We start from the raw sequence: 18,100 nt of genomic DNA on the forward strand, positions 1-18,100 counted from the left end.
TCCAGCTGTGTTCTCTCTGCCTCTTGCCCAGTAGCAACCGACCTGCCTCATTCCTGGCTGATCTCGTGCTGCTGAAGTTCAAGGCGCTGGACACACTACCCTGATTTTTGTTGCACCTGGCCTAGCCTCATGAACTTGGCAATTAGTTGGTGGTTTTCTTTCTTTCTTCTTCTTTTTTTTTTTTTTTTAATTCATTTCATTTCTGTCACCCCTTAATTTTAACCTTTCTGTTTTAGGTAGTTGTTCCATGCTGTTGTTTTTGTTTTATCTTTCATTGCCTTTCCCTCTGCAGTCAACACTATGACCCGGGGACTCCAGCATCCTTCAAGCAAGCCATTTCCGAAGAAGGTGAAAAGAAGCCAGGATGATTGGCACCTCCTCCTCCTCCTCCTCCTCTTCTTCCTCTTCCCTTACCCAGACCCCTCCTGTGCGTGTGTTTCAGACAACACAGGAGCCAGCACAGGAGTGGAAAATCCTGCAGCGCAACTCAGCTCAGCCCACAGAAGCCTCGGGAATGGCCTCAGTTTGTGCAATAAGAAGATTTTTTTTTTCTTTTTAAAATTCTTCATTATATTTTCTTTGATTGTCTGTGAGAAAGTACCCAGGTCAGCCTGGAATTGCTCTACAGTAGAAATAACTGAACACAAACAAACTGATGGAAAAAAAGAGTTAACTATTTTATTTATTTCAATATTTAAAAGGAAAAAAGTGCTGACATTGCACAGTATTTTTGTTTAAAGTACCTCCTACTTCAAAAGTTAAACGCAATTTTGTGAAGACGTGAAATCATGAGTACTTAATGTAAAATAAAAGACTGCATATTAACTCTAAAGAAAAACACCCCACATTTTTAATAAGAAAATAAAGATCAACTCTGCTCTCTCAGGCTTTTAAAAAAGCCATTCATGTATGTGCTTTAGGTATTTTTATTTCTGCGAGTTGGATGTGGTAAGTGAGGAGTGATCAGTGTTTTTTTTTTTTTTCCTCCTTTAAAAGTCTATTGAAAGTGTTGGTGATGTTACATGATTGTGTGTTAAGACTTGACTGAAATAACTTAGCCACAAATCAGCAGTTTTCCCTACCCTCACTGCCCCCTCACCCCAGGCAAGCCCCTTTTATCTGAATGTCAGAAGCAGCCTGCCTCCTGGTTATCATGTCTGATGAGGTCTAGCTCAGAAAGGAATTCCATCTAGTGATGGAATATATCCCCTCAAGTTCAAAAGATTCGAACACAGAGAGCTTTGTTTAAAATAATGCAGCAAAAAAAAAAAAAAAAAAAAAAAAAAAAAAAAAGCAAAAATAAAAGCATCAGCTGAGATGATATTAGTTCAGTCACCTAACAACTCCTAGAAGAGATGAGCAAAGGGAACCATTTGCTGAGCTGGCTTCTGGGGCCTGAGCTTCCAGAGCTGTCCCTAAGGGCTAGGAAGGTCGACCTGAAGGATGAGAACCTCAATTCTGTTACTGGTTGGGGCCAAGGAAGAAGGCGAGTGTTCTGACATGGCCCTTTCTGGCCGAGCTAGCGGAAGTGGGCATTTTGGCCGGTGGGATGTATCTCGGCGTTGTGTCTGGGGCCCAGCAAAGTTGCAGGGCTGACTGGCTGAACCACTGGGTTCTACCTGCAGGCTCCCCGCTGCACTGGGCTTTCACACAGCCATGCTCTTGGATCTCCCTCCCTTGTAAGTAGAGTCACAATAACACACCAACAGTCTAAGGCTGAGTATTCTGGTCAGCAGAGGTCCTTGAGTCACAGTGTTACTGAAATGGTTCTGAGCCTGAGAATCTCTTCGGCCTCTGAAAGGGCAGGGCAGGTGGGCACGGACTTCCTGCCAGTCCTTTCAGGTTTCCCGTTCAAAGCCAGTCCTGTTGGTGGAGGGGATCACCGAGAGTGTCTGTATCATTTTGTGGCCCTTTTCTGTGACGTTTTCTGGTAGAAAATGTCCCTTGTCAAAATGCTAATAATTATCATAATAATCTGCTTTCCTACCAACTCCCACAAGTGACAACTTGTGTAGAATTGTGATAAAGGTTTGCATAATGTAGGGTTTGTACCAAGTGTGTGTAAGTTTCTGTTAAATAAAATCTGTTTCCAATGCTTCTATAGCATCTCTGTAAAATTTGCTTGACCAACCAAGCTCATCCTGCGTGAGTTCACTTTCACACCATCATGCGGCAGGGACTCCTGAGATAATTCTTCCTACTTGCATGCCAAGTTTTGTTGAACCTTGTTGTTTTATTTACACGCATGGTCTAGAACAGCAGTTGCCACTGGCTTGGCTGACAGATGGTGGCCTGGAAAGCGAACAATGCCCAGGGTTGGTGCCAGTGTTCGTTCTCTGAGCCCAGGGTTGCTGTCACCCACTCCCCCATCACCATCACCATCACCGTCACCATCACCATCACCATCATCACCCTCTCCATAGCCAAAATGGATTGATTGAAAGCCTGATTATGTGAACCGACTTAGTATACCTATCTAAGGTTGCTGTCACACCTGTGCCAAGAATAGAAGTTTTGCACAAAAATGCAAGATTTAGTGTGTGCTTAGAATAGGTGGGAGGTTAAGGTTTTCATCGCCTGAAAGGTGCTGTTTGTGTAGCCTCCCAAGCTGCCGGTTGGTGCAGCTGTAAGCTGGAACCCCTGGGGTAGGCTTTCCTTGTGTGTGAAGATGGGCCCTCTTATCTGATGGGTCCTCTAAGTCAGACAGAACCAGGTGAGCATGTCAGGCCAGGTCTTGATCTTTGAGCATTGCTGGCCCCCAGTGGGGCCAAGTGGAGATGAACACGACACTGTAATGCTGCTGCTAGTGTACTCCATCTTTCTTTAGACTGAGTATCACGTTATGACTCGCATTATGGACTTTGTAAGTTTTCCTAGCAGTAAAAAGAAAGCCCCACATCAATATGGTGCCCTCCTTAGGGTTTTTTTTCCTTTTTATTGTGATGAAATATGCATTACATAAAATTTGCCTTTCTAACCACTTTTAAGATACAGTTCTGTGGCATTAAGTACATTTACATTGTTGTGCAACCATCACCACCATCCATCTCTAGGATTTTTTCATCTTCTCTAACAGAAACTCTGTACCTTTAAACACATACTCCCCATTCCCTCCTCTGCAGCTCCTGACACCCACCATTCTACTTTCTGTCCCTCTGAAGTTGACTCCTCTAAGTACCTCGTGTAAATGGAATCATACAGCATTTGTCCTTTTGTCACGGACTTATTTCATTTAGTGTGATATCTTCAAGGATCATTTACGTAGATGTGTCAAACGTTCCTTACTTTTGAAGGCTAAATAGTATTTCATTGTATGTATAAACCACATTTAGCTTATCCATGTATCTTTTGATGAACATGAAGTAAAAATGAAGTTTCACATATTTATTACACACCACCCACTTCCTATAAGTGACTCAAAATTTGAGACATTAGGTTCAACTCAGAGGTCACCTAAGGGATCAAATATCTTCTTCCCTGGCAAGCGGTTGCACCCTCTAATTTACTCCCTAGAAAAGAGGACCTTGATTGAGGGGCCAGTGCTTCCTACCTAGAGTGTGTCTTTCCTCATGACTCGGACTTTTTTGCAGATATTATCTTTGGGCTGCTTACAGGGATGAGAGGTCTGGCATGAAGTTGTACTCTCAATGTAAATAACTAAGGATAGAGGAGATCCAGGATGATCAAATGTCCATAATGGTGGGCCATGAGGACAGGGACTGACTTTTTCAAGTGTCTGATAATGGGTTGTTGGCCAAAAATGATGTGCTTTCTGTCTATAGATGGTCACTGACCAAGAGGGAGGGCAAAAGTACACACATGGACCAGAGAATGAAAAAGAGAGAAAGAAATCATGTTCCTCATCCACTTGGAAACATGTAGTTACCACAGATGGTTAGCTCTGGGGTTGAAAATCAGATGCCGACAGAGCAGGTATCTTTGGTGAGCGAAGCAGGGTAGGTGTGACAAAAATGACAAAGCCAGAGAGATGTGGAACAGCCCTTGAGGCTCAGTCTCAGGTCACAGGGAGACAACAGGAGTGGTAGGGAGTGTCTCGAGCCGGGAAACACCTGTGCTTCCAATGGGGCAGCTGCGACTCAACTCAGGGGATGCAGCCTGCAGGAGGTGGGCCCAGGGTTCCCAGCTCTTCTGGTTTTTCAAGGGAGGTCACAATTTAAACATTTTGATGAGATCTCCCCATTTTTCAGTGTTGGTGATAAATGAAAACTGAAGATCAGCTTTGAGTGCCCTAACTGAACATGACCGTGTGCCTACCAGGCACACTTAGATGGCTTTGGGGCAGCTTTTCCCAAGGGCTTCCAGTCTGGGTAAGGTGGAAGTTGAGGTTGGAATACCTTGTCCAGATTCTGATAACAGCGGATCTTTGTCTGAATCTATGGTTGCCTCTAGCGGTATCCTGACTTAGGATTGTTATGTGGTGGGAATGGGTCGGTCCCTGGATGGAGTTAGGTCATTATTCAGGTCTCTGGGTCGGTCTCTGGATGGAGTTAGGTCATTATTCAGCACATGTTAGGGGTGATTTAGGATATGGTTCCACCAGAAAACATTCCCCCATCCGTTTCCTTTTCCTCTGCATGTCCATGGAAGACCTTCTCTTTATAACTCTGGATAAAGTTGTACAGTTTAGAGATTTTTAAAAAATTCCGTTTATTCTTATTGATGACCATTTGTCTATTACATCACTTTCCTTTTACCCTTCTTTTCTAAGAAACTCAAATCACTCCAGGTAACTAGAACCATATTTGAGTTTTATTATATCCCTAAATCAGCAATTTCAGAACTTCCTTTCATTAAAAAAAAATCCTTCCAGAATTTTAACTTAAATTAATTTTGAAGTATTTTATATATAGATTTATTACAAATTTTTTAATTAAAATTTTTGTGGGTACATAGTTAATGTAGATATTTGTGGGGTACATGAGCTGTTTCAATACAGTCATGCAATGTGAACATAAGCACTCATGGAGGATGGGGTATCCAGCCCCTCAAGCATTTATCCCTTAAGTTATGAACAATCTGATTACACTCTTTACATTATTTTAAAATATACAATTAAGCTACCACTGACTACAGTCACCCTACTGTGCCATCAAATAGTATTTTATGTTTTATATGCATGTTATTTCAGAGTATACTTTGTAAGAGAGTCAGGCTGGCTTTTCAGTATGCAAACACTACTCGCTGGGGTCACGGTTGTTTTCTGGTTTTGTTTTCTTGTGTTGGGTTGGAGAGGAGGTTATTGTGAATAAGCAGTTTATTTGCCTTGTCATTTATAATGGGGATCAGCAAATTTCTCCTGTAACACACCAGATAGTAAGTATTTAAGGCTTTGTAGGGCAGACATCTGTCACAACTACTCAGCTCTGGGTGAAGCATGAAAACAGCTGTAGAGGATACGTACAGGAATGGGTGTGGCTGCATTCCAATAAAACTTTATTTACAAAAATAAGCAGTTGGTCAGATTTGGCCCACGAGACATAGCTTGCTGATCCCTAATTTAGAAATAGAGAGTATTGCACTGCTCAATTGGGGGTGGTGGGGGTAATGGGGCATTTTCTAAGCTTCAGGACTAAGGAAAGAGAATTTCACATTACCAGGTGAAAGGCTACGGATGCATTTCATAATCAGTACTGTAAGCTGTTTCATGGCCAAATGCAAAAAATGTTTCACAGCCAGAAAAATCTCACCACAGATTTGGAAAGCTCTCTACTAGTTTTTCTAGTTTTGGTACAGAGTCCAAACTGCAGTAGTGCAATGTTTACCAGAAGTGTCTATGAATAATCCAGCCGTGCATAACAGTGACTCTGTTATGGACATCATGACTAAGATTATTCATCTCTAGCAACTTGGGTCTTATGAGTTAAGTGAACATAGACGATAGAGTTTCATCTGTAGGAGACAAATGATAGGGGACATTGAGTGGGGACCAAGTTGGGGGATGTGGAGTTGTTGCCGTTAGAGAAATGGTCTCTTTGTGGTGAGCACAGATTTTTTAATGGCTGTGGCTCCTTAAAGTGGTTAATTATGGGATGTTGAGGATGTTGCTGAGATATATTTCTTCCTAAGTACTCGGATTCTTCATATTCAGAATCACATTTTCCCAACTTCTTACTTCACCTTCCAAAACAGCCAATAAGATAACATGTTCTTCCTTGGATGGTGGAGAACATTACTGATATCAGACCTCCTACTGAATTGAAACCTTCTTACTAGTTGCACATGGAATGGTCCTGAAGGGTGGTCGATGAGCTAGTCACGTTAGGTGGTAGTAGTCAAGCTAAGTTTATTGAAGAGATGCTCTTTAGCCATTCTTAGTGGATACTCCACTGTGCTGAGAGGACCAGTGACTTTCAGACCTCAGGATAGCTTTCAGTGGGGTTTATTGCCAAGTTCTGCCAGTTACCTCTAAGTTTCCTGAAAACGGGCAGTGTTTGGGATAAGCATGTTAAATATCTGCTTCATTTTCTCCAGGCTGTACTCTGTGATCACATATGAAGTCACCCAGAAGTTAGTTTTCAGGCGTAGACCAGGAGGAGAAAGAGTCTTCAGACTAACAGTTAGAAAATGCTATGCTTTGTATATTACTAAACATGGTGTGAACAACACACATCTTTTGGTTACCTGATCTTTCTTTACACCAGACTAGGAACTACTGTTTTGAGAGGTGATAACAGTGGTCATGAATGGTTTAGCATTAATCTGCTTGACCGGATTATGTTGATTTTATTATTGGCCATCACCTGGCAAGGCACAATTATAGCTGAGATAGATCTAGAAGTCGTAGTGGAACACAAGCTGGAGGAGTATTGTGTTGTTTATTTTTAATAAAGCATGATAACCAGGCTGTGTTAAACTGGGGATGATGTGGAAGGTCTGGTAAGCAATGCTCCAGCTCTATTTAACATTTGACACCACTGTGTTTGAATTAGCTGAAAAAGACTGTGGAAAATCCAAAACGTGCAGAAAAGCGTATTAACAATAGGAATTTAACAGGATGAATAATAAGCCCTTTAAGGAAAGGTTTGTGGATTTGGGGTTGTTTAACTTGGGGAAAAGAATTAGGGGTCACTTAATAGCTGTTTTTATGTGTATCACTGAGATACAGGCACTGACCAGTTACATTTGGTCTCCAGGGGGCACAGGAGAAACGCTCTGGTGCCTAAAACAAATAGACAAGCAGTTCTTTTGACACGAAGCATTTTAGACTGTTGAGGCTGATGGGGAACTCACTGAGAGCCAAGCGTCTCTCTTGCATAGAGTTGGGGGCATGGGCTAGATGGCCTCTTGGGGTCCCCATCTAGCTCTGCAATGTTTTGCATTATAGCTGGATGACCTGGAAGAGTTGGTGCCTAACTCACCACCAGGGAGTGGGGAGACATGGAGAAGATTAGTTTCACAGATACGTGTTATGGTCACTAACTAAAATTACATTTCTAGGCTTGTTTCTATTCACACTGAAGCAATGTCTCAAGGCTTTTGTTGACTTCCATTGTTTTGGTGGCATGAGCCACCAGCTGAAAAGTGAACGCAGTGGCAAGAGACATTTTCCTGCGGAGAAATGCCAAGTCTGTGAAAAAGAAACAGCGAGAAGACACTGTAAGGACAGTAAGGCCAAAAGGCCACCAGGTGAAAATGGTTCTGCTGAAACTCCATCTGAATTCCACTCCAGTTTTCATCTCATTGGACACCACCACATCCAACATCATCCTTGGTGCATGGATTTCATAATTGCTCATAGGACTTGAATATTATTCTCAGCATGATTTTGGTTGAATGACCTCACTAATATTTATGGTTGTCTACTATGTTCTCTCCAATCTGGGCAGGAAAGGTCTTATTAGAAGATGAATTTACTTATATATACAATTATATTTATATACGTTACATATATAGATAAATGACAAAAATTCTGCTTGGGAAAAGAAGGGATCGGCATTCTTTCTAAATAATTTTGAAAAGAACTCCTTCAGAAAAATTTTGCTCTGTGTTTGATTTAAAGAAGTAGCAAGGATTGTACCACATTTAGCATGTGAAGTGAACTTTCTGCGGACCATAAATATAATGGAGTTTGGGGATGGAGATAACTTGTGTAAGAAAGTATGAAGTCTGAATTGCCAGCATGAACGTTTGTGCTGAAACTTCTGCTTGGCTGAGTGATGGGCACAGAGAGAATGGTGGTTTGTAATCCTGAAAACTTCTTTAGTTACAATAGATTGTTTTACTCTCCATAGATCTCAACTTTTTGTCCATAATTGAAAAATAGATCAATGTGTTTTGACCGCATGCTGCTACTTTGTATAATGACCCTCCAGTTACTGGTTTGCTTTATACTACTGATAAATGAATCATTGACCAAATGTCTTATGTTGCAATAATGCACTAGGTTCTGCAAGACATAAAAGACAAGCAAAGGGGAACTAGAATAACCTTTTGGGGGATACTTTCTATGCATTAGTTACTGAGTCTAGGCTTTTTATAGATATTAACTTGTTAAAGCCATATAACAGCTCTTTATTAAGATTACAATTCCTATTTTACAGAGATGGAAACTGAGGCTCAGGGAGGTTGAGTTGACAAAGGCAGCAGTGATCGCTGGTGAAGTCTGATTTTTCTGGTCAAGGATTTTTCTGGCTCTAAAGCCTTCTCCACTGCGTAAGATACCTTTTCTGTTCTGGAGGAAGTGAAACAGGTGGTTAGCATGTTATTCAAGACAAGACCATTTATAATTAAGTGCCAACTTGGTACAAAATGAGAGTGCCAGGTAGGCTCAGGAAAGGGACCAGTGCAGGTTGGGGTAGTGGGGGAAGTATAGAAAGAGGCACAGAGTTGGGGTAGACAAAGAGAAGGCAGACCACTGACAGCAAGAGTGGGAAATACCTGAGCAAAAGCTTAGAGGTGTGAATGGGCCCAGGAGGCTTGGAGCCCGAGCAGAGATGAGCGTGAATGGAATGGAAGAAGGATCCTGGCTTGTCGGAGGGAGTCAAAGGCATGTTACTAACATCCACACTGTGGTGGGGCTTGATTCACTAGGGCATTAGGGCACAGTAGGAAGGAGGAGGCCGGCCACGAGCTCTTGAGCAGGACACATGTGATGTGTAGGATGACTACGTGAAGACAGCTGAAATGGGCATGCTAAGGAGTTTGGGTTTGTTACCTTTCCCCACCAGTTACCTCTGATCCTGTTGTGGTTGTAGGATCCTAGACCTCGTGGGGGAAAAGAAGTGATCAGCACTCCTTGTAGATGTAGATGTCGTAACAGAACCCCAGTTTCTCCCGTCTTCTGGGTGATACTTACCCAACTGTTAAAATCTTCAAAGCGCTGAGTGTCAATTCCATGGGCATTTCCCACCAGTGATCATTCTGAAACCAGAGAAACTGTGATGACACTACCTGCTGAGTGGTGATGCATTTGGGAGGAGTGTGGGATATCCTGAGAGGCTGACTGGCTCCAGAAAGCTTTGTGTCTGAGAGGCCAATTTAACTTTGGGATCAAAATCTATGATTGTTCTCCTAGACAAGTTGGAAAAGGGTTTATCTGAAAAAGCACTCTCTGTCTAGATTGATAGGTCACCGAATGTGATGCGAGGAAAAGACAGGAAACCAGGCTGAGATGCTGGCCACGAAGCTCCTTGGGGTCTAACCCTCGGCTGATTTACTTCTTGGAGGACCTGAGAAGAGCTGAGCTTGCAAGCCCTGAGTGCTGGCTTCCATTTCCATCACCGATTCTCTTCGCTCTTCACCTCACCTTGTCGGTAGGCTCCTCGCTGGCCCCTGAGGCCGAAAGAGGTGCAGCCATGTGTGAGGAGTGTGCACTGCGAGTCAGGGAATCTGAGCCATCTACTCCATGAAGGCCCAGAGTGGCAGGCCCTCCCTGACATGCTGAATAATCACCAGGGCACTCTCAATGTAATCTTCCTAGCAGCCTTGTCAGAAGTTATTGTCCCACTTAGCAGATGAGTAGACCAACTCGGAAGGGTTAAGTGACTCGGGCCAAAGCTATGCAGAAGCGATAGAGCCAGACTAGACTCCGGGTGTTCCTTCTGATGTTCACATTAGTGCATGTGCCATTGCATGTTACTCCCAATAATGTTCAGTGACAATTGTCTTGCTTACGCCCGGCTGAAAGTGGCAGAGCACTGGACTAAAGAGGTTGTTTGACAGCATGGAATTGAAACCCACAACAGAAGAATATGCATCCTCCTCCCGAGGAAAGGAAAAACAATTGGATGTGAGCCTCCACATTGACCTCTCTTCCCACCCTACCCACCCCTGCATCATGTATACAGCACCTGGGCCTTGTACAGCATGGTCTCACCCAACCCTTGCAAACTCCCTCTGTTCATCTGCCTTCAGATTGTAATGGTTATGTTGGTCTGGTGCAGCCTGCATTCTGGGGCTCACTGTGCATTCAGTGCAGTGGGGCAATGTTCTGTTTTATGCAGCCACCCATGTTACCTACATACTGGTTTGAAATTTCATGGTGTGCCCTGCAATAAATACCCCAGGCCTGCCTCTGAGGGCCATAGTAGGGCTATTGCAGGCAGTCCTCTGAGTTGATTTTGCCCAGCAGAGGTTGAGAAGTTGGGCTCTAAAGGAAGTCTCTGTCTGCTAAATGGCCCAGGGAGCGAGACCTTGCCTCCCTGCTTTGCCTGCCTTAATTTCAGGAAACTCTCTGCAGCTTCCGCCGCCTCCCCCCCGTGCAACTCCCCTCTGCCGGCACCATCCTTCTGGTCTCTGCTGTGCTCATCACAGCTCATTCTGGCTGCAAGCCTCATTTGGGGAAAGAGTGCTCCAGGACTCCCAAAATGGGAGGAGGGAAATGAAGGACATTTGGCCAAATGAGTCAGCCCACCACCACCAGTGAGTCATGGGGACCACCCCCTCTCCAAGCCCGGGGAGCTTTGTGGGGAAGGGCCCTCTGTCTTGTTCAGGGCTCACTGCGAAAGACTTTCCCCGTGGGCTTTACCTTTGGAGCAGGTGGTGCTGGCTTTTATTCTGAGAGAAAGGGAACCAGGCTCACTGAGTGTCAATTCCAGGTTACCCCAGGTTCTCTAGCCTCATTGTCCCATATGTGACAATCCTGTGCAGTAGGGGGTATTCCCATTTTATAGCTGGAGAACTGAGGTTGAGAAAGTTTAAGTAACTTGCCCAGGATCAGGAAAATGCGCATGTGTGTAACAGAGTCGTGCCCAGCCCCAGGGAGAACCCATCCTGGCTGTGAGTCCTGTTGCCGTTGGTTGGTCAGTGACGTGGGGTTATGCCAGTGTGCAAACGAGCCTGGGCTTCCCAGCAAGGGCAAGCTGGGTGGTTGCAAAAAGCCAGCTGCTCTGGCCAGCCTGCCCCACGCTGGGCAGCTGTATGGGACCCTACCACATGGCTGGCTGTGAGACTGTAAGGAGGGGAGCAAAAAACCCCTCAGCCCCAGGCAGGATGCTTTTCCTCTCCCCAGATTTCTTTGCCTCTTGTTACCCCATTTTAAGGCCACAGACATCGTTTGGTTGTACTGCTTCAAAGGAAATTCTGTCTCCATCTTTGTAAATAACGAATGCAACCTGGTGTTAGTCAGATGGTCTTGAAAGTTCCCAGATGCCATTTTGGTGAGAATGTGACATTTAAAAAATTACTTTCTTCTTCCATCCCCGCTGTCTTCCTGCCTTACCTTCATTGCCCAAACACAGGAGCACTTCTTAGAGAGGCTCCCTTTCTGTGAAAGCCTTTGGAGCTGTCCCTTTTGGAAACTTCTCCCTCCTAAGAGGCTGGGAAAAAGAGAGCTGGGTGCAGTGCAGACAGTGCCCAGGAATATTTTGGCCCTGGCTTCTGATGTGCATTCATCCTTCCGGAAGGCAGGGTCAGGGAGGGGTCAGTCGCTGGCTGAGGCCCCAGGGGCTCTTGTTTGCTGTGGTGGCTGAACAGGAAGAAGGAGCAGCCCCGGAGCACGACGCCAAGATTCCAGACCCCCTGCCTGCCCCCATCCTGGGCCACCTCCCTCAGGGGCCAGGGCCATGCTGCAGAAAGACTTAGGAGACCTGGTTACAGTTCCAGCTCTGCCGCCACGTCTTCCTGTACCCTGAACAAGTCACTTTAGCTCTTAGAGGCTTGGTTTCCTTCTGTGTTTAAAGAAGGGGTTGGCCTTGGTGGTCTCCAAGATTCACTCTGGTTCTGACAGTGTCTGACTTGATCAAGTGAGGAACCTGCGATAGTGCTATCCTCTTTAAGAAAGTTGTTGGCATTTTAACTGGGGATTTTTGGAAGGGTGATTTTTAAGCCACTGGAGCAACATCAGTTGTGGAAGTTTCAGGCACTATTCCCGGGTGTCTGTGGAGGAGAGATGGCATTTTGTATACCTCCCACCCACACACGCTGATCCTGTCTTGGAGGGAGATGCCTCCTTTGTCCTCTTAGCTCACCCATACCTGTGATTCCCTCTGATCCCCTAGCTCCATCCACCTTTTACTTTGAAGAGGCAGATGGAGAGGCAGCATGGTTAGAATTAGAGCGGGCATCTGTGTGGATCCAGGGCACCTATGGGGTGTGCACCTACAGAGAGCCACTGATCATAGCATTAGCTGGACCCACTCCAGATGAGGCTGTGTTGGCCACAGGTGGTGCCCTATCCTCAGTTGTCGGGTGCAGAGAAGAGACCTTAGAGCTTGTCTGACAGAGGAGGAAACAGACAGCAGAGAGCCATCGCCAAGATCTCCTGGCCCCCAGGGCTGTGCTGGCCCGAGTCTCTGGACTCCTAGCTGAGTGGCGTGTTCTCTCCCTAGCGGGGCTCCCTTCTTCAGCTGATCCCTTTATCCAGTCTCTGTTTCTCCCCTTTCATTTCAGGGAGCTGATTAACTTCTTTGTCTTTCCAGCCTTTCCAGATCCTTGCCTTTAACTCTGTTGGGGCGGGGTTTGGAAGTGGCCTTGACCTGGTTTTGCCCTGAGGTCATTCAGGGAGTGCCTTTAATCCCAGATCTTAGATTAGCTACCACAGCTGGGATGAGCAGTCCCCCCTCATCCCCAGGCCACGCTCTGGGTCCTCATGTTTCCATCAAGGGCAGCCTGGAGCATGGATGGGGTGGGAGAGTTGTGGAGAGGAAAGCAGGTGGGCAGGTGTCTATTGCCACAGCCCTCTGGCAGGGGAGGCCACCAGATGGTCAGAGCCCAGTGCTCTCTGGAGTCTGCTCATCAGCCCCTCGGCCTCCCGTGTCCGGGGGAGGGTCTTTCCCAGTGTTTGTTTCCTGTGGCCGAGCGGTGTAGTGGTTACTTGCATGGATGTTGGTTGGAATAAGATACGGGTTTTCATCCCGTCTCTGCCAGCAGTTGGCTTGGTTGTCTTGTGTAAATTACTTAGCTGTTCTGAGCTTCAGCTTCTTTGTCTATAAAATGGAGACAATAATACCTGAGTTACAGATTGTTTTAAGAGGTAAATAAGAAAGTGTGTTCAAAGTGCCTAGCACACAGGAAGCACCTCATTAAGTTGAAGCAATAGTAATAATAAATTAATAGCCCCCCAGGGATGAGTCAGACAATTGAGTTTCTGCATCTTTTAAACAATGTGGCCAGAATTCTGGTCGAACTCCTTAATGAGCAAGAACCAAAATCTCTTTTCTGAGTTCTTATTCTTTTACCCATTCCTTCCAGCTCCCTTCTTTGTCTCCTGTCTTCCTTGTCTCCTTCCTTCCTCTTCTCACTTTGTTGCTTCTCTCTGTCCTCACTTTTCTGGAACCTGTGATGACCTCTTTTCTTTACTTATTCATGATCCAAAGTGCATCCTGGCAGTTCCTAAAACTGGTGCCATGCAACTAATTTTCTGCTTGCTATGAGTTCCACCTCCTGCCTCCATGAAGACTCCACAGCCCCCCAGCTGAAGGCTCCCCTCCTGGCTGGCAGGGTACTCATCACCCCTTGGGATGAGGATTTTCCCACAAAATCCTTTCCCAACTTAGGTCTTTTTAACTTTCTATTCTTTGGGTTCCCAACCACCATGACAAGTAGATATATGAGTCTGCAGTTCAGAAAGAGGTTCCTGCTGGAGATATAAATTGGGAATAACAAGCATATAGAAGACATTGAGGGGAAGCGAGTCCACATAAAAGGAAGAACTGGGAGAAAGGGAGAAGAGGAGGATTCAGCAAAGACAACCAAGAAGGGGCAGCCAGCGAGATGGGAGGAGAGTCAAGCGAGTGTGTGGAGAGGGGAGAGTGTGGAAAGGAGGGGCATGGAGAGAATTGGTCCTTTCCAGTTGTGCTAAGAGAAGAAGGAGCAGAGAAACTGGACACTCAACAGAGCACCTGATCAGGAAGGATCTCTTTGGAAGACAGGAGCTTTTATGGCTTATTTCTATGCTGGCTGAAGGGTCTGCTAGAGACAGAGGGACATTGACAATGCAAGAGGGAATAACAGCAGGAGCAAAATTCTCAGGGTGAGAGGTAGGGATCCTGGCACAAGTGGGAGACTGGCTTTGGGTTAGGAGCTGAGACCGTTCATTCCTGGTAATAGGAGGGAGACAAGCGCAGGGATACAGAGGCAGGGAGCTGGGTGGGTGTGGCATGGAGAAGATGCGATAGTTTTATTCTTTTTTTCTATTCTTTTTTCTTTTTGAGACAGAGTCTCTGTCACCCAGGCTGGAGTGTGCAGTGGCGTGATCTCGGCTCACTGCAACCTCTGCCTCCCGGGTTCAAGCAATCCTCTCACCTCAGCCTCCCGAGTAGCTGGGATTACAGGCATGCACAACCACACCTGGCGAATTTTGTATTTTTAGTGGAGACAGGGTTCCACTATGTTGGACAAGCTGGTCTTGAACTCCTGACCTCAAGTGATCTGCCTGCCTCGACCTCTCAAAATGCTGGGATTACAGGCATGAGCCTCCGCGCCCAGCACAATAGTTTTATTCTGATTGCTTATGTGTTTTTCAACTAAATAAGGAGAGTGTGAGGATGGCGTGTAAGATATGGGAGATTTGCCAGGATAGAGAGAGATGGGAGAATAATTTGACTAGGGAAATGTGGGGACAATGCCAAGATCTGTGGTCACCATTGGAACCACGACTGCTCAGCACACTAGTGTGTTTTCCTGTGCTTGGTATAGGCCAAAAGTAGGTGAAGAGCTGGTCTTAACCGGAAGTTGAGTAAGTAGGAAAAAGGGGTAGAGGGGTAAGCAGACACGTGCAAGGCTGGATGTGGAGTCTAAGATGGGTGCATGAGCAGTGAAGATGTGAGAGGAGATATGGTGAGAAGTGGTACTGTCCATGGATTGGAGCTCCTGGCGAGATTAAAGAATTGATAGTGTCTGCCTCACTGCCCTCAATAAGTTAAGACCAATCTTGCTACTGCTAGCCATCTCCTCGTGACTTTTGGCTCAGGTATATTCCTCTTAAAATAGTTGAATAGACACTAAACTAGAAAATGGTCAAAAGTAATGCTTGTTCTAGGGCTGTTGAATCCATTCATCATTTAACAAGTGCAATCTAATTAGGTTGCAAAGATACTCAAATCTTCATAGTGAAACAATGGAAACCGTGTCTTAAATCTATCCTAAATCTTTCCTACTACTCCAGTTGAATCAGTCCTACTGATTATACTGGAATGGGCATTTGTGTTTGTTTTTAACCCTACAAAGGAAATAGTCTAAATGCTTTGTCTTCTAAAAGGTCTTATCTTGGGGAGAGAGTGTTTGGTGCCTGTCTGAAGTTGCTGAGAGAAGCTAAGACCTCCTGTTTATGCAGGAGACCCACAGGTCTCTGGCAAGCAGAATTGCTATCGGGAAGACAGCTTGTGCCTGGATACTGGCCAGTATGGATTGATGTCCTTTGCATGCAACAATCACAGGCCTGTCTGAAACACTTATGGGTATGTTGACAGTGGGCTATGAGGGTGAAAGAAATACAGAATTTCTGGGAATGGGCATAGAGGTGTAGTGGTGCCAAAACAAAGCAGAAGAATGGTAAACCTTGGCCTTTTGTTCTTTTAAAGTTTTCCAGCCTAACAAAGCAGTACTACATAGCCCATGGTCTTGATCCTCATAATAGAAGAAGGATGAGGTGGGCAGGAAAGGCTTTCAAGCCCTCATTGAGCAAGGCTGACTCAGGATGAGAGTGGTGGGAAGACTTGGCCGCGGTTCCACACGCTGCATTATAGAGCAGCTTGTTGATGTGCAAGAGCTCCCAGGAGACGCTGGCAGCAGAGGGTCTCCAAGTATGTCCAGGGCCATCTGCATCTGAGCCCCTCAGGGCACTAGCTAAACAGGCAGATTCCTACCCACTCCAGGGCAGGGGAATTAGAGGCTTGGGGGCCTGAGAATGTGCATGTTTAAAACATCTTTCCTGGTAATTCTTCTGAACTCTGAAGTTTGAGAGCAGCTGGTTGACCAAAATGGCATTACTGTGGCTTGGAGAAATGAGAAGACCAGTGATGGACATTTTCACTCTGAGGTCCTTGTTCTCCAAAAGAAAAATTCCCCATCGAGGCAAGGAGGACAAAAGAGATGGATGCCTGGGATATGTGTTTGAAGGAAGGGGGCGGAGAAAGGTCTTCAGGGAGATTGAGAGGCCTGGGTAAGCAGTAGGCATTAGGGGCTAAGAATTTAAACAAGGGAATCTGATTTATGAGCAGCCTCCATGGGGCCTCATCCACCAGCAAAATCAGACTTGTTTTACTGGTTCCAGCCTTGGAATCCTGCCCCTGACAGTGGCCAAAGGGCTTCTACCTAAGGTTGTGGGCATCCTTCCGGATGCACTTTGTAAAGGCAGTGCACTGGCGATGCTGAGGGCACTCACTGGGCTTGGAGTAAGGTGGACTCCACTTAGTGGCTGCAGAGCTGTAAGCAGGTTCCCCATCCTCTCAGGACTTTGGTTTTCTTATCTGCATTAGAGGGTAGAGAAGGCATCACAGAAATGAGGTCTTTTGGACAAGACTTGGAGGATGAATAGAAGTTCCTAGGACAGGTAAAAGGTGGAAGTAGTAGTTTATTATTCTTTTATTCATATCTGCATGGATACATTCACTCCTTTGATGAGAATTTTTTTGGTGGAAAGGAGAGGAGGGAAGTCAGTGTGGAGAGAGTGAAGATTGAGTTGGTGTCCCAGAAAGGGACTGAATTTAGAGAAGTGCATCTCAAAACACTCTGTGCATCCGAATCACCCGGGGATCTTGTTAAAACTGCAGTCCCTAGGTCAGATCTGGGGTGAATATTTCTAACAAACTCCCAGGGGATGCTCATGCAAGTGGTCCGTGGGCCCACTTTTGTGTAGCCAGAGTGTAGACAACCTGTTTGACAGGTTTGGTCATGAATGGGAGTTGAGAGATAGTGAGAGACCTTTGTGTACAAAAGTGCAAGTACAAAAAGAACAGTGGTTTTTTTGGCAGGGGTCGGGGGGTGGAGGCGGTGGGGGATGGGGGATGAGTAGCCTGGGGGGTTGGGGGGGGTGGGATGTGGCAAATACTTTTCTGTGGTGTGGTGGAGTTGGGGTCCATGATGGGAAAAGAAGAGGAATCTAAAAGAGGCAGCTGTGGCCAGACAGCAAAGAGGCTTGCAATGATAAGAAGCTTACTTCATGCTACAGGCAATGAAAGACAGAGGAATTACTTAAGGAGGAATAGGTTGACAGTTTCTAGCTGGTGGAGTAGAAAAAATATTCACCATCATTAAAAAATCACTTCTTACCGGCCTGGGCAGCATAGAGAGACCCCATCTTTATATAAAATTTAAAAATTAGCCAGGCAAGGTGGCATGTGCCTGTAGTCCCAGCTACTGGGGGAGGCAGATGGGGGGGCATGGATGCTGAGGAGGGAGGATTGCTTGAGCCAAGGAGGTGGCGGATGCAGTGAACCAAGATTGCACCACTGCACTCTAGTCTAGCCTGGGTGACAGAGTGAGACCCTATCTCTGGAAAAAAAAAAAAAATCCCTTCTTAACATCTCTATTCTCTTTGAAGACAGAAGTCTGTGACTGTAGCAATGCTGTGAGTCCAATCACAAAACATGGCCACCATTTGGTTTGGGTCAAGCAGGACCAGAAAAGATAGAGTTTCTACCTCATGGAAAGGAAAACAGAAGTTATATATTTGACCAGTGACCTGTTTAAGATGTGAGTC

General features: G+C 45.5%; 1 protein-coding gene across 5 annotated transcripts in view; it reads left to right on the forward strand.

Moving 5' to 3' along the window:
* Window positions 1-18,100, forward strand: part of DPF3 (double PHD fingers 3) — a 282,885-nt gene that overhangs the window by 231,288 nt on the left and 33,497 nt on the right. Inside the window, exons 10-11 of one of the 5 annotated variants that reach the window (XM_031668015.1) lie at window positions 293-348; window positions 443-910. The exons of 3 other annotated variants lie outside the window; for them this stretch is intronic. The gene's annotated coding sequence lies outside the window, so the exon portion shown is untranslated. Of the gene's footprint in view, window positions 1-292; window positions 2,098-18,100 lie in introns of those variants that run through there. One more of the 5 variants, XM_031668014.1, reaches the window with a different exon arrangement.

The sequence above is a fragment of the Papio anubis genome, chromosome 7, assembly GCF_008728515.1.
Source record: "Papio anubis isolate 15944 chromosome 7, Panubis1.0, whole genome shotgun sequence".
NCBI classification, from domain to species: Eukaryota; Metazoa; Chordata; class Mammalia; order Primates; family Cercopithecidae; genus Papio; species Papio anubis.